Below are 26031 nucleotides of genomic sequence, written 5' to 3'. Positions count from 1 at the left end.
CTGATCACAGTTCACTGCAACCTCAAACTTCTGGGCTCAGTCACTCCCAACTTTCCCTCCAGAGTAGCTGGGTCTACAGATGCATACCATTATGCCCAGCTAATATTTCCATTAAATTTGCTTCAATTGCCTGACTACCAAAACCTTCCCAAGTAAGTGTTAGCTTTATCAATATAAGGGGCCCTTATAGTCTTAAATACTGCAATAACATTATATATTTGTGAAATAAATAGCTCCATTTTATATACTTAATCAAAATTTTAATTCAAATCGCAATTACAGTAGATTGTCTCAATGGCTGAAGTCACTAGATTAAACAATCGATCACGTTGAAGTCTTTCCTGATGCTGGTGTTATCACTAAGGAACTTTCTCAATGCATTGCACTAACTGGAGGTGCTGCACTGGGTGCTGATTAAGGTCATGATGGAACAAAGACAGATGACTTCAGAGGGTTTTGTGGCCACAAGTTTCATGATGTCTTAATTGCCCCAGGAACAGCAGATCTAACAGCTAATGTGGACTTCAGTTATTTGCAAAGAATGGCACAGGGAAAAGTAGCGTCTCTGGGCCCAATAAAACACACATTTTTTAAAAATATGGGTATTGATGTCCAGCCGAAGGTTCTTTTAGATAAATCAAATGAGACATCAATGAGACAGCAATTACTTCAAGGATATGATATGTTAATGAATCCGAAGAAGACGGGAGAAAGATTGAACATTTTTGCCTTGCTACTTCATCAGAGACATCAAGGTGGAAGGAATCAGATGAATGTATGTCAATCAAAACCCTATGCATCTCCTGTAGCTGGGTTTAGTGAACTTGTTTGGCAGTTATATCTCAGCTTGGATATTTTACCCTTTGGTCTGCCCAAGAAATCAAAACAAAGGAAACACATTTCATACATTGCAGGTAAAAAAAGAAACACAAAATACACAAAATATCAAAATGTTGTTTTGATTTTTTTTTCCCTATATTTAACTCTAAATTTCTTTAGGTTAGAAAGACTTTGCCTACATTGAAGTGCTTTCCCCAGAAAACATGGACCAATAACTTCACAGTGGAACTTTCATATGTAATCAGAGATAATCTTCAGCTCTCCATTCTGTACTCCCACCCAGACACATAATGGATTCTTACCTACATTTATGACCACTATAACAGAAACTTCATAACTTATTCACAGGAATTAATCATAAAGTTCATATCCTCAGATCCATATGACATAATTACTTAAGTATTCTCTACTCAAAGATGTCCAAAAACCTTTGCTGGATATTTAAATAACTAAAGGAATGAATACGATAAGGAATAAAAGATAAAAAATCATCAAGAAGCCAATATCTAGACATAGGTATTTCATAACAATACTTTTCTTCCTCTTTTGTGTTCCATAGCAATGAGAGTCTATTTTATTCAATATCTGTTATAAGACTTTGCTTTGTTTTTCTACTTATGATTTTTAATATCATCTCAATTGCAATATAGTTATGTTTTTTCTTTCTGGTCCTTTTAATTTTACCAAAGTACTATGCATAGGATTGGTGCTTAATATACACTGTAATACTGTTCTTTATCCAACAATATGAACAAATTTAATGCTTTTTAAAATTGCCATTAAATAGTAATATATTTTCTCCATGGAGATATTGTTTACATTAGGAATAAGTCATAAGTAAGATAATCACACAGTCTGCAAAGAAGACTGTGACTTGGATTATAGAAATCTGTCAGAATTAACAATACTCTAATGCTTCTAAGAGATGTGCATTCTACGGTATTGTAATTATTCTAATATTTTTGAATTATACAATAAGAATTATGTGAGTATCATTAGAGGAGAAGCACTTAGACTGTAATAAGATTTAATTCAATGATTTATATCTACTTTTGTTTCTTGCTGTTGTTGAACAGGCTTTATATTGGCTAAACTGCACATCCGGGAAGAAACTGATCTTTCAGTTATTTTCCACATCAGCACATGACAATTAGTGAAATGAGTTCAGGCTTTTAAAAATAGCAGATGTTGAATATTTATAGAGTGTTACTTTGGTTTATTTTATAAAATTTTGTACACGAATTTTAGATTCAAATGTAAAAGAATGTCTGAAATGAGTAATTGCACATGCCAAATAGTTTTTTTTATATATTTCAGGGTTATGATTATCGGAAGTCACTTCTTACTTTGATAAATTGGAACTTAATATGATGTAAGGCAAATTACCTCAAAAGATAAAATCCAAGTGATCATACATAAATGTATCGTGTGGTGTCAAATAAAACTTCAGTAAATACAAGGTGGCAGAAACAAAACTTATGCAAATTATTCATCCATAAAATCTGCATTAGCTAGTTTGTAAAGAAAATATATTTATCCCAAATGACACTATTGCTAAGCTACATGGCTTAGATGAGAAAAATTAAATCCAGAAATCTCTCTCATAAATGTACTCAGAAATATAACACTTTTGTAACAAGAATTGAATTTTGCTCATTTGTTTTACTCAGCAAAAAAAAAAAAAAAGAAACATTTGTAATTTTATAATAATGCTGTTTTAAATTTCAGGCATTTATTTATTTAAAAAATTAAATTACTAATCAGTGAAAACTATATTTATGCATATATGAAAAACTAGGTTTTGTAATTTTACCTCAAATTTTTATGGTAATGCACAGTTCATGGTGTCTTTTTTCAGCTATTGAAAACATTAATATTACTTTGCTGTTAATATTAACAGGTGAGGAGAATAACATATTTACTAATTAGATTTAATTTGATATTTTACTGCTAAGCACTATGTCTTTTTATTTTCTAAGTTTTCAACAACAGACTCTCATTCCTCCAATAATATTTTGGCAACAGAAGTATGTTTGAAACTGCCAATATATTAAGATTTCTTGAATATTCCCTTTTATGGTAAGTATGAAGATAAGTAATTATATTCTTGTGCTTATACTCATAAGGAAGTTGTGAGACGACTTGGTTTATGTTTATTTGTTATAAAGAACAATTCATTATTTGCCATACAAAAAGTGTAATTAATATCTTATTTAGTGATGGTTTCATTTTTCTCCCACTGGTTTGAATTACACATTCTAATGATTGTCGGTGAGAGGAACTTCCTCATATCATTTCTACCTATGAAGTGTATTATTTCATGGCCAAGACAGTCATACACAGGTTTGGCTACATAATTTGTGGGGTTCAATTCAAAATGAAAATGTGGGGTCTTTTGTTGCAAATTATTAAGAATTCCAAAATGGCAGCAGCACAGCATTAAACCAAGAGCAGATCCATGTGAGCATGGTACCCTGTGCAACTGGACAGGTCATAGGTCCATGAAGTCAGCCCCATAGACACACTGTGACACAATCAATGTATTATAGCATTGGAGAGTATGGCCTCCAGAGCCACACGCCTACGTTTTAATTCTACATTATCAATTCTCTACCTGTTAGACTTTAGGCAAGTTACTTAAAAGCTCTCTGCCTCAGTGGTTTTATCTTCATTAAATAATGATTATAGTATGTAATTTATGAGATTATTTTGAGGAATGAATACTATATGTAAAAGGTCAAGGAATAACATCTGACATGAGTAAGCTATCAATAATATTAGGTAGTATTAGTTCATATGAAGCGGTTATTTTTAATAGATACAACTAGTGAATCAACTCATGTAGATCATCCTTTTTCATGCTATTTCCATGAGATAACATCTTATATTTGGCATGCTTTTTGTTGCTTTTTTTTTTTTTTTGAAACAAATTCTTGCTCTGTCACCCAGGCTAGAGTGCAGTGGCTCAGTCAATTATGGATAACTGCAGCCTCAACCTCCAAGATTCAAGCAATACTCCTCCCTCAGCCCCGTGAGGAGCTGGGACTATAGGCACATGCCACCATGGCCGGCTAATTTTCACATTTTTGTAGAGACATGCATTTTTGCACATTGCCTGACTGGTCTTGAACTCCTAGACTGAAGCCATCCACCTGCCTTGGCCTCCCAAAGTGCTAGGATTATTTCTTGCAATTTTGAAGACTATTATTATGAGAGAAGATCAGAGGATACAACTCTGGTTCCCAAATTTACATTCTCTCAGGTTTATACTACTCTGGCATTTAATTTAAAGGGCAAAATTAAGATCAATCTATTATCCATCTGATACTTCTGTAAATCCAATGGACATTACACTCTGGATTTTATAAGCCAGTTTTCAGTTAATTTTGCTATTTTGAAAATATGATTAAAGGTACAATTATATAAGATCTATAATTTATATTCAAATATTTCAGAATTAACCATGTTAAATCAATATATGTGCATTTATGTTAATCTAGACACTATGGGGATCTAGTTGACAATCATTTTCCCCAGGGGGTCAGCTAACATTTAAAGTTAGGAAGTCCATACTGCAGAAGTAAATTCATCAAGCATTTCTAACATCTACATCTTGACTCAACATCAGGAGCTTTACCAATTAGCATAATGAATGTTAAAAATGGATCCCCATTAATGAAATTACTAGTGTTCAAGCTGTTTTATTTAAAATAGTTTAGACAACCTTCACACTTTTGTATGGTCAAGGTGTAAGAATCAAGTGAAACCTTGCCCTGTAGACTAAGGGATAGCATCCTCCATTTGACTTTTAACTGGTTCTGAGCTGAATTATTGGTTCCAAGAATACCTTTTATCACCTCAGACTGCCTGATTATTTAGCCTAACCCTACTTATAGAATCAGGTGAATTTTTCAATGCTAGTACCTGTGTTAGGCCATTCTTGCATTGCCATAAAGAAACACTTTAGGGAGCCTTCACTCATGATGGAAGGTGAAGAGGTAGCAGCCACATTACATGGTGAAAGAAGGAGCAAGAGAGAGAGATGGGAAGGTGCCAGACACTTTTAAACAATTGGAACTCTGAAAACTCACTCACTATTGTGAGAACAGCACCAAGACGGTGGTACTAAACCATTCATGAGAAATCTGCCTCCATGATCCAATCACCTCCCACCAATCCCCACCCCCCTCCAAAACTGGTGATTACATTTCAACGTGAGGTTTGGGAGAACCAATATTCAACTTATGTCACTCCACATTTGGTCCCCAAATCTCATGTTCTTCTCACATTGCAAAATAGAATCATCAGCATCACTCAAATGTCGAAAGCCCAAAGTCTCATCTGAGATTAGTTTCTTCCATTTATGAACCAGGAAAACCAAAACAAGTTACTTCCAAGATACAATGGGGGTGCAGGCATTGGATAAGCATTTTTATTTCAAAAGGGAGAAATTGGCCAAAAGAAAGGGGTAACAGGCCACATACAAGTTCAAAACCTAGCAAGGCAGTCATTACATCTTAAAGCTCCAAAATAATCTCATTTGACTCCATGTCCCACGTTCAGGGCCCACTGGTGCAAGGGTGAGCTCCCAAGGCCTTGGGAAGCTCTACCTCTGTGGCTTTGCAGAGTACAGGTCCTGTGGCTGCTCACATGGGTTAGAGTTGAGTACCTGTGGCTTTTCCAGGTACAGGGTGCAAGCTACCAGTGAATCTATCCTTCTGGGGTCTGGCAGGTGGCAGCTCCCTTCCTATAACTCCACCAGGCAGTGCCCCAGTGGGGACTCTGTGTGTTACCTCCAACACTATATTTGCCCTTGACACTGCCCTACTGGAAGTTCTCTGTGAGGGTTCTGTCCCCGCAGTGACTTCTGCCTGGTCACACAGGCTTTCTCACACATCTTCTGAAATCTAAGCAGAGGCTGTCAGGCTTCCTCTTGCACTCAGCGAACTTGCAGGCTTAAGACCACCTCAAAGTCATCACGACTTACAGCTTGTACCCTCTGGATTTGCCATCCTAAGCTGTACATGGGGCCCTTTGAGTCAAGGCTGTCACAGGGGCCTGGATGCGAGAAGCCTACCAATGTAGTGCAGGTCAGTGACACTCCTGGTCTAGCCTACAAAACCATTCTTTAGACCTAAGCCTCTGGACCCCCGTAATGGGAGGGGCTGCCTCAAAGATCTCTGAAATGTCTTCAAGGCCATTTGACCACAGTCTTCACTATTTGCACTTGGCTACTTTTTAGTTATGCTCATATCTCTAGCAAGTGGTTATTCCACAACACGTTTAGATTTTTCTTTTTTTTTTTCTTTCTTTGCCACATGACTAGGCTGCAAGTTTTCCAAATTTTTATACTCTGCTCTCTCTTTAATTATAACTTCCAACTTTAAGTCGTTTATTTGCTCCCGTATCTGAGATAGGTTGTTAGAAGCAGCCAGGTTACATCTTAAATGTTTTGCTGCTTAGAAATTTCTTCTGCCAGGTACCTTAAGTCATTGCTCTTAAGTTTAAACTTTCACAGATCCCTAGAACATGAACAAAATATAGCCAAGTTCTTTGCTATGGCATAACAAGGGTGACCTTTGATCTAGTTCCCAATAAGTTCCTAATTTTCGTCTGAGACCTCATCAGCCTGGACTTCACTCTCCATATCACTATCAGCATTTTGGTCACAACAATTTAACCAATTTCTAAGAAGTGCCAAACTTTCTCTTATTTTTCCATCTTCTTTTGAGTCCTACAAACTTCCAACCTCTGCCCATTATCCAGTTTTTTTGTTTTTTTGTTTGTTTTGTTGTTTTATTTTTGAGACAGAATCTGTCTCTGTTGCCCAGGCTGGAGTGCAGTAGTGCAATCTCGGCTCACTGCAAGCTCTGCCTCCTTGGTTCATGCCATTCTCCTGCCTCAACCTCCTGAGTAGCTGGTACTATAGGTGCCTGCCACCACACCCAGATAATTTTTTGTACTTTTTAGTAGAGATGGGGTTTCACCATGTTAGCCAGGATGGTCTCGATCTCCTGAACTCATGATCCACCCTCCTTGGCCTCCCAAAGTGCTGGGATTACAAGGGTGAGTCACCATGCCCAGCCCTGTTATCCAGTTTCTAAGCTGCTTACACATTATCAGGTATCTTTATAGCAATGCTTCACTACTCAGTACCAATTTTCTGTGTTAGACTATTCTTACATTGCCCCTATGAGATTTGGGGGGAGCAAAATTCCAAACTATCTTAGTGCTTTTGCGTACCACAGGGGAAAAACAGCTGACATTCATCCCAGATGACAGATTTAGATATAAAAATGTTACTGCTTATCTTCTTATGAATGTATGTAGTCTGACAAAATAGAGACTGAGGTTCCTTCCTTTTAGACTGGTAATGAGCCATCTCCAACCTACCTCTAATGATTAACAACTACCAAATCTAAAAACAAAAGCTTAATAGTTGTGCATAATTAACTTAAAATAATCACTTTGCAACAATTACTACAAAAAAAATAACATTTCAACTTCCTTTTAGGATTCCATATGAATACATTCAAAATTCAGAGAAAAAATAGAACATATTTCCTAAGTATTAATTAAGAAAAAAGATAATCATATTTTTATTACTACAGATAGGAAGAAAATTAACAAGTAATTAAAAGTTACAATGCTCCAGGTCCTTTAATTATATAACCTCACTTTATTTTTATATTAACCTTAAAATTGTACTTTAATTTTATTGTATTAATGAGGAAAATGAAGCTAAGAGATGTTAAATATCCTAGCCACAGCCCTATGATCAATAAATAATGTAACTAGGATTCAAACCTGGTAACATAATACCAAATCTATAGATTTTATTTTTGTTTTGTTTTGTTTTCTTGTTTTTACCCACCATGTTTTACCTACCATTGAGATATAGAAGAATAATTATGAGAATAATCCTTGAAGAAATATAAGCCTTGTTATAATTACCAGGCTAAACATATATATCAAAATTTTGAAAACTCACTTACCATTTTTCTTTTTACTGTCTTCTTTTTGTGAGTTCCTTATAGAATGTTTTATGTACCTATCTTACCAATTTTTTTCTCACCAATAAATTCCTCTTAGAGTACAGGTATGTATTTCTTTACTTTTTCTTTGCTATAAATATTTCCACTTAAGAGATTCATCCCTGCCAGTCAGTCATTGTGGAAGACACTGTGGTGATTCCTCAAAAACCTAAATACAGAGATAGTACTTAACCCAGCAACTCCATTACCAGGTATGTACCCAAAGAAATATAAATCATTCTATTATAAAGATACACACATGTGCATGTTCATTGCAGCACTTTTCACAATAACAAAGACATAGAATCAACCTAAATGTCCATCAGTGATAGACTGGGTAAAGAAAATGTGGCACATATATGCTGTGGAATACTACACAGCAATTAAGAAAAATGAGATCATGTTCTTTGCAGGAACACGGATAGAGCTAGAGGCCATTATCTCTAACAAACTAACACAGGAACAGACAACAAATTACCACATGTTCTTACTTAAATTGGGAGCTAAATGTTGAGACATATAGATACACAGAGTGGAACAATGCACACTGAAGTCTTTTGGAGGGTGGAGGGTGGGAAGAGCATCAAGAAAAATAACTAATGCATATTAAGTTTAATCCCCGTTTGATGAAATAATCTGTAAAACAAACTCATGACCAAACTTTACCTATGTAACAAACCTGCACTTGCACTCCCAAATTTAAAATAAAAGTTAAAAACAGATAAAATATATTATATTTAAAATCTTAACTAATACATAATAGCAAAACAGCTTTTGGGTTGAAAAAAATGTCACAGTAAATGGAATACATTAGATCTTTAATAGCCACTCTAATATGCTTTCTCATATAATGAAAACAAATTGATGAAAACAAAAGTAACATTTGATTTAAGGAAGTTTGCACATCTGGACTCCAGATCTAATTATAAATAAGTCAATAACTGTAACTAGTAGTCTGAAAAGAAACAAAATGTGGAATCTACAAATTAGAAGTAAAAATCCAAGTTTCTATTGTAACTGAAGCTCAGTTTTCTTTATAAAAAGTTGCCAAATAATGCCACAGTTGACATATAATTAACTATTTACTGTCACTTTCTAAGTTAAGTCTACAAGATAAATACACTATTCACCTATGTTTCTAAATATAAAAAATAATGAATATTTTAATGGTTGAGCCATTAATGACATAATTTTGGAAACCTACAATAGCTAATGACTTAGAAAAAAATTCATTGACTACTTATTCTATTTTAGAGTAGTTTCAATCAGTGAGACTATAAATGATGTAATAAGACACTTTAAGTTTAAAGATTAAGGTGGAAAAGGGCAGAGTATGGGCAGTTTTTTACACTTACCATATTCATAGAAGGCCTAAATTTCACAAGGATTGCCGAGATCTACAAGCTGGGGTTATGTCATGGAGTATCTTATATACCATGCTATATCAAGTTCATCTTGTATTGCAAAAGTATTTTAACAGATAGTCACTTTATCAAGAGGTGTACATTTTATCTATATTTTGGGAAGTATAATTAAGTTGCTGGTGCCCCAAATTACAGTTCTTTCCCAAATTAATTGTCCTAAAATGAGCAGCCAAAATTGTTGGAGCATAATGGAACTAATAAGCATCTAGAAAAAATAAAACACCGAAGACAGTTGGATACATGGATACATGGATAAACTTAAGAGAGAGTGAGAAGTCATGAAGGTGTAGATTTGGGAATAATTAAAACTATAGATGTAGGTAGCATTGCCCAAGGAGAATGGACTATGCCAGAAGAAAGAGAGAACTAGAAAGGAATATCTTGATTATTGATAGAAAAGGTAAGGAAATTGTCATCCTTGAAGTCGAATCTCAGATAGTTTGAAGATAACTAGATAAGGTTGTTGTCCCATTAGAAAACATATCAAGATGAAATGAATGGCATACAGTGAAAAATAATGCAGAGATTTAAAGTAGGTAAAAGATTGAAATGATCAATAGAGATCTTGGAGAACAACATTAATATGTGTTTTGGGATGCAAACAGACAACAGTCAGTTGAAGGGTGAAAGAAAGAAATAAAATACACGTAGCAAACAAGCATAGACAACTCAAGAAGCTTGAGTGGGAAGAAAAAATAAAGAGTTAAGGGATAAGGAGAGGAAGAAAAGGAGAAAGAGAAGAGGAAGAAAGGAGGGAGGAAGAGAAAGAGAATGAGAGAGAGAGACTGAACGAAACAGATGTGATATGAAACACAAGTAAAGAAAATATCATTGTGCCAGAGGCCAAAGAAGACCATTTCCATTATAAGACCTGAGAGAATCAAAGATGGGTGTCATTGTTTCAGGTGCCTACAAGAAAAATAAAGAAATCAGACTAGAATCACACTATTTTATGTAAATCAGAAATGGCTTAATGGCTTATTTTTTTAAAGTAGGAGGAAAAATAATTACTCCAGGCACAAGTAGAAAAGTTAATATGATCTGGAATCTATCTCTGCCTAAAAGTAGATCTTGTGCTATGTTCTTGGTTTAGTTTTTAAAAATCCATGCTCTTAACCAGTATCCTCAGATAACTTTACTTATATTAAGTCATTTAATCTGATAAGTACTCTGTTTAGTAGCTGAACAGTTTATTGTTAGTTTTTTAGTTTACAGATGAAGAAATTGAAGCAATGGTAGGTTAAGTGAGTTGTCCAGGTTACATATTTACTAAATAATAAAACCATAATTTGAACTTCTTCCAGAGAAGATGGGCATGAACCACAGCTTAACTTAAAATACCTCTTTAATGGCTTTATTTAAACGAAATCATCATAAAAGATACTTTCAATCTTCTAAAATTTTCCATAGATACACAAGAAAATACATTACAAGAGAAGTGATACATTCATAAAACAACAAAATATAAATAAGAATGATGATGCTAGAAGTGTTTCAGAAAGGACCTAACTCCAGAGAATGAGAGAGTATGTCTTAAGCTAGTTATCTAAAGAGTGTCTGACTACAAGATTTAACTTAAATTCCCTCTGAATTTTGGAAACAGCAGAATAAAACTGGACTTAAAGCTGAATCTTCTTGTTTGCCTCAGATCAAAATTTTCTTTCTAATTGAAAGTGTAGATGTAAAAAGTGAAACAGTTTCAGAGGTTCTGAGAAATGACAGGTAAATGGGCTATTTAACTCAAAATTGAATTCAATTCTTGGAAAAATAGAACTGAATTCACTTGCCAGCGGAACAAACTGTCTTGTAGATTACGTCATTCCAAATCAATTCTAAAGTTTTTTTAAAAATCTGAACATGTAAAGGTTCTTATCAATTTGCTTTGTTTTGTCTTGTTTTTACTATCTATTCTATTCATTAATATCCCTTCATGTATTATAGGAAAAGTAGCTATTAATTATAAAATCCAAATTTATCCACTACAAAAATACAGTACTTAGGATTAATCTAACACACAACACAGGATAATGGATTTTTGAAGAGATTTTCTGAAATTTCTGTGAACTTTATAGCAATCAGTAGTATAATTGTACCAGATGATAACTTCTATATTTAGGAACTCAGTTATAGATGCACAAGAGACAAGAAACTATTATTAAGTGCCTGACATATGACTCAGAGAATGGGCTTAGGTAAATATGAAAGAGGAACACTTCTATAACATTGAATAATATTTTAAAAATTCAGAAGCTTCTCATTCAATTATTTGTGCTCTAACTCTAGTTTGTTGAAGTTTTCTCTAGTGTGATGCTCCTGCATATTATTTCTATTGTTAACTGGTAGCTTGGGTAACTGTCATTTATAGCAGAGTGAAATGATAAAATTGCATACTGAATGCAAGTAGCATTTGAGTAAAAGAACTCTAATTGGAAAGATGAAGAGTGACTTCTCTGCAGCTGTGAAAACTACTTGGTATAATGTAAAAGGCGAATAAAAGCTTTAAAGTCTCCTGGAAAACAAAGGTCAAGTTGTGTCGTTACTAAATCTTAGACACTTTGCTGAGTACCTGGAACTCAGTGATTGTATGCCAATTTAGGTTTATCGAAGGAAGAAAGCATAGCTGACAAGTATTTATAGCCAATTGTATAGTAGGAATAAGGGAGACATTTTATGTTCTTAAAGTATGTAATTGTGGCCTTCTAGTTCCAGCTCTGACATTTAAAAAGCTTAGAAGTCATGACTTCTATCTTTAAAACAAGATGAATTGGAAAAGCTTAAAATCGATTAATTTTCTTTGACCAACAGAGAATTGAATTTGCAAGGCAAAGTTTTAATCCAGTATCTGGGGTGATAGATAACTCCAGAGAGTCACGGCCAACATCTGCTTACCTGGAACAGAAGCCTCTGCAGCAATAAACTGGTACAAAAATAAAAATAAAATTAATCAAAATTTGCACAGTGTAGGAAAACCAATGTTTAGGATAAATATACTGAACTAAATTCATATATTAGAAAATATGGTAGATCTATAATCAATAACCTAAGTCTCTAAGAAACTAGAGAATACAGACTGAGTTGGCAGTCAGAAAGTAGCATAAAATTAAAATTAATGTTAGAAAAATATCAAGAATATTAAAATACAAAACAAATAAAATGAAACCAAAATCTTGGTATTTAAAACAAAGGATAAGCGCTTGAGGGGATGGATACCCCATTCTCCATAATGTGATGATTACATAATGCATGTATGTATCAAAACATCTCATGTACCTTGTAAATATATACGTCTACTATGTACTCACAAAAATAAAAACTAAAATTAGAAAAAAGTTAAAGCTTTTTCTTTAAGAAGATTGATATGATTCAAAAACCCCTATCCAGAATAATCAAGAAAAAAAGAGAGATGACCCAAATTACAACATCAGAGTAAGAGGGATCCATCACTATCAACTGATGGGCAGTAACATTTAAATAAAAAATACAACAAACATCTCAAAGCCACCAATTTTCTGCCTTAGGTAAAATGAAACAGTTTCTTAAAGGACTACCAAAAATGAAAAATGGAGAAATAATACCTTGAATATTTCAAAATATATTAAATAAATTAAATAATCACAAATTTTCCAAAAGAGAGAGCACCAGAGACGTATGGTTTTACTAGATAATTTTAACAAACATTTAAGAAAAAATAATACCAATTTATACAAAATCTCTCAGAAAATAGAAGCAGAGGGAAGTTCTAATCTTTACATAATTTGATAGAATATGTCCAGAATCTGTTTTCAGAAAACTACAAAATATGGTGAAAAAAATCAATAAATAATTAAATAAATGGAGAAATATTCCGTGTTCATGGATTGAAAGATTTGATATTATTAAAATGTCAATTCTTTCCAGCTTGGTCTGTGCATTTCATGCAATCCCAATCAAAATCCCAACAGACTATTATTGATGTTAATAAACCTGTTCTAAAGTTTATATAGAAAGGCAAAATGCCTAGAATAGCTACAAGATACTGCTCAAAAATATAAAAACACTCACACTACTCAATTTCTATATTAATTACACAGTTATAAGAATCAAAACAGGATATTATTCATAAAATAATAGAAACATAGGTAAATTGGACAAAATTGATTTCCAGCAACAAACCAATAAAATACAATCAATTAATTTTTGACAATGTTTGAAAGCCAATTTAATTAAGAAAAAATAGACTATAACAAATGTTTCTGTAACAATGGGATATCCGTGTGCAAAAAGGAAAAAAAAATACCTGTGCAGAGACCCAATTATATTCTTAATAATTGTCTCAAAATGGCTCATAGACCTAAAAATAAAATGTAAAACTATAATACTTACAAAATAAAACATAAAGGAAAATCTATATGACCTTGGTTTTGGTGACAAGTTTTTCAACACAACACTGAAAACACAATCCTGAGAGAAAAAAAAGAAAAAAAATTGATAAGTTAGACTTTTTAAAAATTAATATCTATGTTTCCCTGAAATACACTGTAAAGAGAAATAAAAACCTAGAATCAGGGGACTCCAATTAAAGCAAGTGTTGGAGGATCCAATTAAAGCAACAAGTTAAAAATAAAGGAGTTAAAGCTTTAATCACATGCTGTGATGGCATAAGCAAGAGTCTAAAACCAAAGGAAGCCCCAACTCTCTGTCTCAATTCTCCCACGGAAAGGCACACAGATGGAGGCGTTTGTGTTGCACAGAGAGGTGGATCATTTCTCTCCTGAGGAAGTCGCAAACAATAGGGTCAGGCAGCTTTATAGGCCCTGGTGTCAGGGGCAGGATGAGGAGGAAGAGCTAGGAGTGAAAAATTACTGTGCTGAGTCAAAGTGGGAAAAAAGCATATCTTGAAGTTTTCCCACCTTCTGCTCCTCCAGGAGGTCTCAGCAGAGGTACTTGAAGAAGAGCTCTCTGTCCTAGACCTCAGATAAAGAGATCTAGGAATGAAGGCACTAGGAATTTAAATACGGTAAGAGCCTGACCAGTTAAAAGGCCGTGAGTTCTCAACTGCAACTCCCTTCAGAGACTGTAATGAACTGGCTGTGCCCCCAGTCTGGTCTGTGGGAGGGCAGTTTATTCCCATGAGTCCTGCCAGGTAAAGCCTTTGTAGTTGCCTGTGGTCAGGTCTAAAAAATCACATATAGGTTTTGAACCAGCAGTTAATCTCCTCAACTAGAAACAGTCATTTTTTTTTTCCCAAAAATGACTTGTATCTAAAATACACAAAGAACACCTAAAACTGAACACTAAAAAATACACAAAGAACACCTAAAACTAAACAAATGACACAATTACAAAATAGGCAAAAGATCTAAATAGACACCTCATGTAAGAAGATACACAGATGAAAAGATGATCAACATTATTTGTTATTTGAAATGCAAATTAAATCCATAAGGTATAACATCACACCTATTAGAATAGCTAAAGTAAAAATGAATAAACAATATCAACTGCTGTAGATTCAGAACAACTAGTGCTCCATTCATTGCTGGTGGGAATGTAAACTGCTACATTCACTTTTGGAAATAGTTTGACAGTTTCTTTCAAAGCTGAACATAGGCTTATTTTACAATCCAGCCATTGTGATCCTAGTTACTTAACCAGTGATTTGAAAAATTTCCCCACAGAAATCTTTATGTAGATATTAACAACAGCTTTATACATCATCACAATAAACTGGAAACAACCAATATATTCTTAAATATGGAACAGAAAAATATATTGTATAATATTATTCAGCAATAAATAGATATAAACTATCAAGCTATTCAAAGTCATGATGAATCTCAAATGAATACTGCTAAATGAAGAAAGGCATTCTGTAAAGTCTATCTACTACATGATTGCAATTTATTGGCAAAACAATAGAAAGTATAAGTAAAGCAGTGTTTGTCAAGGGTTTGGGCAGAGGCTGAACTCATGAAGCACATGCATTTTCTTAGGGCATTGAAATTACTCTGTATAACACCCTAATGATGGATTCATACTACTATGCAATTGTCAAAACCTGTTGCACTTTGCAGCATAGAACGTGAAAGCTGATAAATGCAAATTATTAAGAAATAGGAAGTCAAGGAATCCCAGGATGGAATGTTGAGTGTGATAAAAGAATCTAACTCTATTTACCAATGTATGAAGCAACCTACCTGAAGGCAATGCAGAAATGGTGATGACCTAAGCAACTTTGGAGAAGGTTGGATTCTGTAAGACTGAAGGCAATATAATCTGTACATAAACTCTGCACAGTAAAAGATCATATCTTGTCCCCACAGGGCATATGTGAACAATCTGGAACTCCTGTACATGTACATTTGCATTGAATAATTGAGTATATTGAACACTTGGTACAACTACTTTGGAAAATGATTTTACACTTTCTTTCAAAGCTGAACATAGTCTTCTTAATGCAGGTTTCTCACTTTTACGGTGGAAGTTAACAAACCAACACGATGAGACCACTAGAATGATGTCTGTGGTATTCAATTAGAGTTGGAGAAATCGGTATCAATTCATGTTTCATCTTATGTAAATTTAGATAGATGATAGATAATGTGTAGGGTATACATGGGTTTGTATTTGCATATGTATTTCTTTCCTTTGTCAGTTGAGAGAGCCTAGAAGCATTGATTTTCTTGTAACAATAAGCACACTTAGCATTCCGTTTTTTAAAAAATTTTTATTTTAGGTTTGGGAATACATAGGAAGGTTTGCCATATAGGTAAATTCCATGTCACAGGGGTTTGGTGTACAAATTATTTTGTCACCCAGGTAATAAGCATAGTACCCGATAAGTAGGTTTTTTATCTTCATCCTCCTCTCAGTTTTCACCCTCAAGCAGGCCTCTGTGTCTTTTGTTCCCTTCTTTGTGTCCGTGTATACTCAGTATTTAAGCTCCCACTTAAAAGTGAAAACACTTTTAAGAAATCGAGAACACATCTAGATCTTGATTTCTGATGTTATTCTCCAATACAAGGTACAAGTGCTCTGTGGAGAAAATGGTGATTCAGTGCCTGAGCCATGAAATATACAAGATGAGCCTGGAGAATCCTGCAGTTCTAGAAAGTAAGAAGGTATTAAAAAAAATCAAAACCAAAACCAAAGCAAAACAAAAACCTGCACACAATGATGGTGGTGTATCAAAGGCACATAGAAACAAAGGGAAAGAGCTCCCAATGATAAAACTATCACAATTTGAGTAGCAAAATCAATCATGTCATAATAGATTATATCCCAACGTGTAAAATTAATGGTGTAAAATACATTCATAGTATTGTAAATAATTGAGTAAATAAATATATGTGGAGAAGAGAAGTATCTCATCAAGGAAAATACCAATCAAGTTACGTAGAAACTCTTATTCAGGTGGTGGTTGTAATGCCTTCCCTTTAAAGTGGGCTGCACATAGTGACTTTCTTCCAAAGAATACAGTATAAAAAGATGGGAAAATAATAACTTTCCAGTGAAGAAAACTAAGAAGCACTATCTCAAAGCTGATAGATCAACAGCATCAGCGATCAATCATGTTGACAGTATATATCTGATATGATGAAATGAAAATGTCACTTTACCTCTATGATCTTCCTTAAAAAAAATAAATAAATAAATAAAAAATCAGTTTAAACATGAGAAGGTATCCATAAGGGATATTCTCCAAATACATGACCAGGCCTCCTCAAAACTGTCAAAGTTATCAAAAACAAGAATGCCTGAAAAAGTGTTGCAGCCAATCCTAAAGAGAAAAATAACTAAATCTAATATGGCATCCTAGGTGAGATCCTGGAAAATAAAAATGACAATAGGCAAAAAATAAGAAAATATGAATATAGTACAGACTTTCATTAATAATAATGTGTCAATATTGGTTTATTAATTATAACAAATCAACTTAATTTAAAATGCTAATAATAAGGAAATTGGGTGTTTAGCATATGAGAGCTCTCTGCAGTATCTGCCAATTTTCTGTAAATCAAAAAATATTTTAAACTTAAAAAGACAGTAAATGTTTTAAAAATGGTCTGAGAAACCCAATGTGGTAGGCACAACACTTATTTTAAATGAAAAATCTAAATCTCATCAATATTAACAATAACTCCATTTGACTCAAGAGTAAAACATAGCATTAGAAATTTTGTTTAATGTTTCTGATTACAATTTTTTAATTTGTGTTTTAATAAAATGAAATAGGGTTTTGAAACATTGTCCATGCTCAAGCCTACCCCAACCTCATCCAAAATATATCATGGAAATTATAATTGAAGTTTTTATGGGGTGGTTACTGTCCTCTAAAAGGAAACATAAAGTTTTATCTTGTGTTTTTTCAGGGTGCTCCTTGACATCCTATAAAACAATGTCCTTGAAGAAGATGCTAAACTGTTCAATGATTTTTTTAAAGCAGAAAGTCTGAAGTAGCTGCCGTGAGTGACAGCTGAACACAAATTTCTGACTACTAGAAGAGGAGTCATGTTAACAGTACATAAATATTCACAGAGATGGTATCTTTAAATATAACTTGCAAATAATCTGACAGTAAAAATGTATTTTTATGTTACCCAGTGAAATTAAAGTGAACTTTTCTTCTTTCCATTTTCTTTGATGAATTTTAACAAAATTGCTCCCAATTTCAGCATCTGCTACATTGGTTTATGTTTTCAAAGAAAAATGTTTATAGTTTCAGTTGGCTTTATATTGACCTTTACCAGGTGATTAAATTTCTGATATATTTTTAAATCACAGAATATTTTATTTATCCTTTACATCTTCACATAAATACTTGTGTTTTGAATCCAGTGACATTGGTCAAATAGTAATATATAAAAAATCCATTAAATTATAACACCTTATGTGGACTATTGTACATCAATGGTATAGTAAGCATGAAATATGATCAATAGTTTTACTCTATTACTTTCCTCATTAATACAACACATCTGAAACAACTGACACTTCTACATTTTGTTTTTAAAATTACAAGTCAAAAAAGGATTTTTTTTTTTCAGGGCAAGGTAGAGTAACAGGGATGGGATGGGATGTACTCTGATGCTTGAAAGAGTTTAATATTCTGAAAAAATAATAAAAGAATAAACCTTTAGTTTTCAAACTGTAAATATTAAGAATTGCAGGAGAGGTTTCCTGAAAAAGAGGAAACAAATGGTCTTATGATCCCCCAGCATATGAACTGCAATGTGGTTTGATGCTGCAGTACAGGAAGATAAAATAAAGTTGGAGCCTAGGATTCTTCCGAGTTCAGTAGGCATAAAGAGTTTGCAAGAAAACACACTAGCAGAGAGAGGGAGAGAGAGATTCAGATATCTCTGTCAAGATTTTACCTGAGGACTCAACAGCATGTGAGTGTATACAAAAAAAAATGTCAGAGAAATCATCACCCCCCCCAAAAAAGCAGAAAAACAATCCCCAATGCTAATAAAAACAGGATAATATTTTCTATTCTTATTTGGAAGGATATTGAATCAATAGTGGCAAAAATAAAGCAGCAACGGATTGCTAGGTTACTGGGTCCTTTGTTCAAAGACTAGAATAAGCCTTAGAGGAAACAAACTATTTCCAAAAAATTTATCTGTGTCTTAGAACAAAGCTCAATAACATTTTTGTGAATGCACAAATATATGGGAGCTAGCAGGATAAAGGTAAAAAATTCACGACATATAAACTCTAGTCAAAATTAACCAGGCATTCAAAAAGCATAGAAATCTGACCATTAATTGGGAGAATAATAAACCAAATTATATGTAGAAATAATATGATAGACTCAGTAGACAAAGACATTGAAATTATTTTTGTCAATCAAATTTATATGTTCAATGAAGTATATAAAAATTAAGGATATTAATAAATATAGAAAATGTAAAAAAGGTCAAATTTAACTTCCAGACATAAAAAATGAAAGCTCTAAAAAACAGTCTATGAAATAAAGTATTAAAAACTGCAGAAAACCAAGCAAAAAATAAAACTATATTATTTAACTTAAAGTCCAACAATAGAAACTATATAAAATTAATACAAATTTAAAAGGGTCTTAAAAGTAGTAAATAGCTTATGCGAATTATGGGAGACGTTTAAGTGATCAAATACATGCATAATTTGGGTCTACAAGGATAATAGGAGAGGCAGACAAATATTTGAGAAATAGTGATGGGAATGTTTCCATGTTTTATTAAAAAACATCAACCAACAGAGCCAAGAAGTTCAGCAAGCCCAAGTACAAGAAATATGAAGAAAAGTTAAGTTCCTTAAAGCCATTGATAAATACAAAATGTTAATAAAGATAAGAATTATCAACAAAATAAAAAATAGAAAAATAATAAATCAAATCACTGAATCAAAAGCTGTTTTTTTCGAGAAAATCAAGTGTTAATATAACCTGACAAAGTGGGTCAGAAAAGTGAAAATATTCTAACCTTTGAGAATTAGCATGTCATCATATTTAACAGATTCTTAGAAGGGAAATACTATGATAATTTCAATAAACGCAGAAAAAAAAATTGATAAATTGAAAATCCATCCCTGATAAATACTCTCAGCAGTCTAGGAATCATTGGGAAGTTGCTCAATCTAAAAAAGGGCATTTCAGAGAAACCTCTTGCTGACATCATAGCTTATCGTAAACTAAACATTTCCCCTTTAATGGTAGCAGAAAGTCAAGGTCATCTGCTCTTACAACTTCTATTCATCATTATAATGGAAGCTCTAGTCTGTGTAACAAAAGCAAGAAAAATACGAAAGGCATTCAGATTGCAGAGGAAGAAGTAAAACTATCATCGATGACATTATCTTACATGTAGAAAATCCTATAATTTACATAAAGACCTAGAACTAATTAATTTGGTCACAAGATACAAAATCAATAAAATTCCTTTGTACTTTAATATTCAAAATGAATAATCAGAATTAAAATAAAATATTTTCTATAATATACAAGTATAATTTTATTAGTGCTAAAACCATGAAAAATGTAAAAGACCTATATATTAAAAACTACAAAAATATAACTGACACAAATTCAAGAGACAAAAATCAATGGAGAGATGAACTGTGTTTATGAATCCAAGAACTCAATATTAGGAAAATTCAATACTCCTGAAATTGATCAATAAATTATAGTAGGCTCATTTGAAAACATTCATAGGTTAATTTGAATGAAAATGTAAAAGAGTTAGAATAGCCAAAATAGAATTAAAAGGAAAAATAAATTTGAACAGTATAGCCTATCGGACCTCAAGACTTATCATGAAGCTACAGTGTATTCAAGACAGTATGGCATTGGTGTGAAGGCAGTTCAATGGACCAGAATGGACTGTACATAAATAGACTCATATATTTCATTGATTTTCAACAAAGGTACAAAGGAATTCAACGGACATAAGATAGTGCTTCTTTGCGGGAACAGGTGGATATTTGTTTGTCAACAAAAATAAACTTCAATCTGTACCTCACATTGTATATAAAGTTAACTCAAAATGACAATTGTCCCAAAATATAAAAATGAAAATTCTTAAATTACTAGAAGAAAGAGAGGAGAAATTCTTTCTGAATGTGTTCCAAGCAAATATTTCTTATAGATGGCACCCAAATTGTGATTCGTAAAAAAGAAAAATTAAAAATTTTGATTTTATCAAAATTAGCAACTTTTTTCTTCTATTAAGACTTTTCAGGGAATGAAAATACAATACACGGTCTTGGAGAATATATTTAAAATTTCATGACTGATACAAGACATGTATCTATAATATATAAAAAAGTTTTCAAAATTCAATTATAAGAAACAGGCTGGGTGCAGTGGCTTATGCCTGTAATCCCAGGACTTTAGGAGGCCGAGGTGGGTGGATCACTTGAGGGCAGGAGTTTGAGACCAGCCTGGACAACATGGTGAAACCCACCCTGTCTCTATTGAAAATAAAAAATAAAAAAAAAAAAAAGCTGGGCATGGTGGTGCATACCTGTAATCCCAGAGACTCAGGAGGCTGAGGCACTAGAATCACTTGAACCTGGAAGGTGGAGGTTGCAGTGAGCCAGGATCACACCACTGCACTCCAGGGTGGGTGATAGAGTGAGACTCCATCTCAACAATAACAACAACAACAACAACTACAACAAATCCAATTGTAAGAAAGAAACCTTTTTTAAAAAAAAAATGGTAAAAATTGCTAAAGGCACTTCACAAACTAAAATGCACAAATGATAAATTAGCACATGAAAACATGCTTAAACATCCTTAGTAGCTAAGGAACTGGAAAAGAAAGCGCATTGAGATACTACTACACATCCTGTAGACTATCTAAAATTAGAGAGCAACAAGGCCAAGTGCTGGTGATGACGTTAGAGAAACCAGAACTCTCACTCTCTGATGCTGGAAATGTAATATGACAGAAATACTTTGAAGAATAGCATGGCGGTTTCTTTTCCTGTTTCTTTCTTTCTTTTCTTTTTTCAGCTACAGCTAAAAATATATTTTTTTGTTTCCTTTTTTATTTTAGGTTCAGTGGGTACATGTGCAGGTTTGTTACATAGATGAATAGCGTCACTGAGGTTTGGTGTACAAATGATTGTGTCACCCAGGTAGTGAGCATAGTAACCAACAGGTAGTTTTTCAACCTTTTGCCTCTTCCCACCCTCCCCCTTCTAGAAGTCCCCAGTGACTAGTGTCTATTGTTTCCATCTTTATGTCTATGTGTACTCAATGTTTAGCTCCCACTTATAAATGAGAACATGCAGTATTTGGTTTTCTGTTCCTGTGTTAATTTGCTTAGGATAATGGCCTTTAGCTGCCATTAGACATGACTTTGTTCATTTTTATGGCTGCATAGTATCCTATGGTGGATGTGCACCATGTTTTCTTTATCCAGTCCAACGATGATGGACATCTAATTAGATTCCACGTCTTTGCTATTGTCAATAGTGCTGTAATGAACATTCAAGTGCACATGTCTTTTTGAAAAAACAATTTATTTTCCTTTGGGTATATACCCAGCAATGGGTTTGCTAGGTTGAATAGTAGTTCTGTTTTTTAGTTATTTGAGAAATCTCAAAACTGCTTTCCACAGTGGCTGAACTAATTTACATTCCCACCGACAGTGTAAAAGCATTTCCTTTTCTCTGAAACCTCGCCAGCACCTGTAATGTTTAATTTTTTTAACAATAGCCATTTCAACTGATATCAGATGGCATCCCATTGTGGTTTTGATTTGCATTTCTCTAATAATTAGTGATATTGAGAATGTTTTCCCATATTTGTTGGCTGCATGTAGGTCTTCTTTTGAGAAATGTCTGTTCATGTCCTTTGCCCATTTTTTGAAAGGGGATTTTCATTTTTTGCTTTTTGAATTGTTTAGGTTTTTAAAAAACTAAACACACTTATAGTCCAGCCATTCTTTTTTTTTTTTTTTTTTTTTTGGTATTTATGCAAAAGAAATGAAAGCATATATCCTTACAAATACTTGTACATGAATGTTCAAAATAACTTTATTTCTCAGGCCCCAAACTGGAAACGACCTAATGTCTATTGTCATGAAGGTGGATATAGTCATATAATAAGACTCAGCCATAAAAATATATTATTGAATCATAAAACATATAGGAATCTCAAACTATGCTAGTTGAAAGAAGTCAGATAAAAAGTGCATAGTGCATGGTGACATTTATATAAAATCCAAGACAAAAAGCATAGGTGCAATTTCCTAGAGCTGAAGGTGGCAAAGAGGGCAAGAAGGGGTGGGATTAAAGAATTATTAAATAGTTTGAGGAAATTTTTCGCGGTAATCTACATGTTAATTTTCTTTAATGTGGTGACAAGTATATGTTAATGTGTGGGTATATTCAAATGTATCCGCAGAAGACAGAATTCTAAAGTGACCTCCAAAATTCGCAGTCCCTGGTGTACATACCTTCTCTCAGTTATTCCATCAATCATGAATGTAGGTGTTGCTAGAAGGGATTTTAAAGATGGAATTAAGGTACAAAATCAGGTTATCTGCAGAGTATTCAGGTGGGCCTCACCTGTTCACACAGGCCCTTTAAATCTGAGCATGAACTTCAGTCCTAAAGAAGTCAGACCCTGAAAGTGCCCGAAAGATTTGACATAATACAGACATGTATAAGGTAATTAGGATATTCATCATTGCTGGTAGGCATACAAATTGTACAAAGTAACTAGGGAATTGAGGGCATCAATATTGTTTTACATTAAGCAAAACTTCATTTATTTTAATCTATGTGAATGAAATAATTAAAAATAGAGTATGTATGTGTGTGCATACACATGGAAAAGCTTCTGCCTACATTTTCATTATTTATTACAATGAATACTCTAAACAATCTTAAATGCAAACCGTAAGGGGTTGTTAATACCATAGAGCATTAAAATATGTGTTGTCAAAATTAATTGACTATAACAGGAAATTTACTAGATTGAATTTTAGTGGAAAAAAATTAATGTGAATTATAAAGAAAATACAATCCAGGCTTGTTATGTATTTTACTCATGAACTTATAGATATAGAATTACCACATCAATAAAGATACAAATCACAAGAAACAAATATTTAACATCTTAGGATTTATAGGTCAATGTTTCTCAAAAGTCAGCATTTTTTTGTATTTTATCATTTCTACCTATTTGACTTTTTCTCTTTATATAATGAATATCACTTTGGAATGAAATAACAAATGAAATGTATGTTACCCCAGGGTTCTAATTTCTCAGGTCATCTCTCCAATGACTTTACATCACAGCCAATAGTCCTAACTCTCTATATTTTTCTCCCTCTATAATGAATCCTCATTTATTTTTAGCCATTATGGCCTTCTTGTTTGTAGCTCAAAATCTGTGTAATGCATAAGACTCCCTCTTGGCCTCTGCCCATTTTTTCTTTGCTTATTGTATTCTTTTTCCATGTACATACATATATCACGTTTTCTCACTTTCTTTAGGTCTCTGCCCAAATGTCACCTTATAGAGGGATTTCTCCTTGGCCTCATTAAAATAGCAGCTCCCTACTTGGCATACCCTATTCACCTCACCCTCATTTTCTTTTGCTTATACCATTGATTATGCCCTTTTAAAATACATTTATTTAGTTAGAATATAAGTCTACTAAAGGAAGGAATTTATCTGTTTTAATCTCGCTAATATTTCCAACACCTTGGCAGTGCTAGGCATATTCTGAGTTCTTGATAAGTATCTATTGAAATTGCCTGGAGACAGGAAAATAATGAAGATCATATATCTTCATTGTATGTTTTCCTCCTAAAACTGAATGCCTTAATAATCAATATTCATTTTCAGATAGCTTTGAAATACTTCCATGATAAACATGTCATATATATATATGAACAAATGAGAAGCTGAGAGTATATAGTATACAACAGAATCTTGGTATCAGAACACTCTCCCTAAACTGACTTAAGGGCAACATTTATCCAGAAGGCAGAACCAGATACCTTGATCTGCTAGATGTGCAAGAGTTTTCAAATTACAGGCTATTCAAACTTATTAGGTTCAAATGTCAAGTATGAAGAAGAAAAAGCATAACCTATGAATTTTCCTTAGAGATGCAGATTGCATCATCAGTTTATGTGGCCTCTAAAGGAGAAGATTTCATTTAAGATACAAAGTCTGAAGAAACAAATAACTCCAACAGGATTCATCCTGTAAAAAAACAAGGACAAAAAAAAGTTTGCCTACCTTTTTATGCTTTTCCTATTTAGACAGACTTTCATGAGAACAGAAAAGTTGCCTTAGAGATTTTGCCAAAATCGCAGCAATTACCTTTAAAGATTTGGCAACGCTTAGTGGACAAGAATCTGAAAGGTAGTTAAAAATGTACATTCTAAACAATAGTACTGATATTTGTATAAGCACTTTATAGAATTTTGTGTTCATATACATATGTACATATACATATATACAAACTTCTATAATCTCTCTGCATATATACATATATGCATACACATATTTTTCTCTGTCTATCCTCATACAACCCCATGATACAGAATGTAATGTGTTGGTACACTCAGTTTGTCAACTGAGAAAACACTGTCTCAATTAGGTTAAGCAATTTACCACAGGGTACAATTGGAAAAAAGGCAAAGCAGATGCAGTTATTTAGATTCTTGGTGAATTTCCCCTTTCCCTAAACCCGCAGGCCTTTATAATATCAATTTCTAATTTTGAGTGTATCTCTCATTCCTCATTCTTCTCATGTGCTTATTTTCATTGCACTTTTTCTGTCTATCATCTAGTATACAATGATTTGTGTAATACACATACTTCTCTTCAATTCTGAAATCTTTATTTGAGGACATAGTAACCTTTATATCCAAATATGTCAAGATAGGTTATTTTATGAAGTGGTAATAAAAGCTTCCACATCCTCAGCAGCTTGCTCCTTCTTTCCTTCTTCCCTCCCTCCCTCCCTCCTCCCTCCCTCCCTCCCTCCCTCCCTCCCTCCCTTCCTTCCTTCCTTCCTTCCTTCCTTCNTCCCTCCCTCCCTTCCTTCCTTCCTTCCTTCCTTCCTTCTTTCCTTCCTTCCTTCCTTCGATGGAGTTTCACTTTTGTCACCCAAGCTGGAGCGCAATGGCACGATCTCGGCTCACTGAAACTTCCGCCCCCCTGGTTCAAGTGATTCTCCTGCCTCAGCCTCCTGAGTAGCTGGGATTACAGGCACCTACCACCATGCCCGGCTAATTTT

At 33.6% G+C, this 26031-nt stretch overlaps 1 pseudogene; it reads left to right on the top strand.

The window, feature by feature from the left end:
• The first annotated feature begins 319 nt into the window (after positions 1-319).
• On the top strand, positions 320-1987 carry LOC112630199 (annotated as a pseudogene).
• The last annotated feature ends 24044 nt before the right edge of the window (positions 1988-26031 follow it).

This window comes from Theropithecus gelada, chromosome 8 (assembly GCF_003255815.1).
Source record: "Theropithecus gelada isolate Dixy chromosome 8, Tgel_1.0, whole genome shotgun sequence".
Lineage (NCBI taxonomy): Eukaryota > Metazoa > Chordata > Mammalia > Primates > Cercopithecidae > Theropithecus > Theropithecus gelada.
Note: the sequence above shows the minus strand (reverse complement) of the source record. Positions and strands in the feature narration are given on the sequence as shown.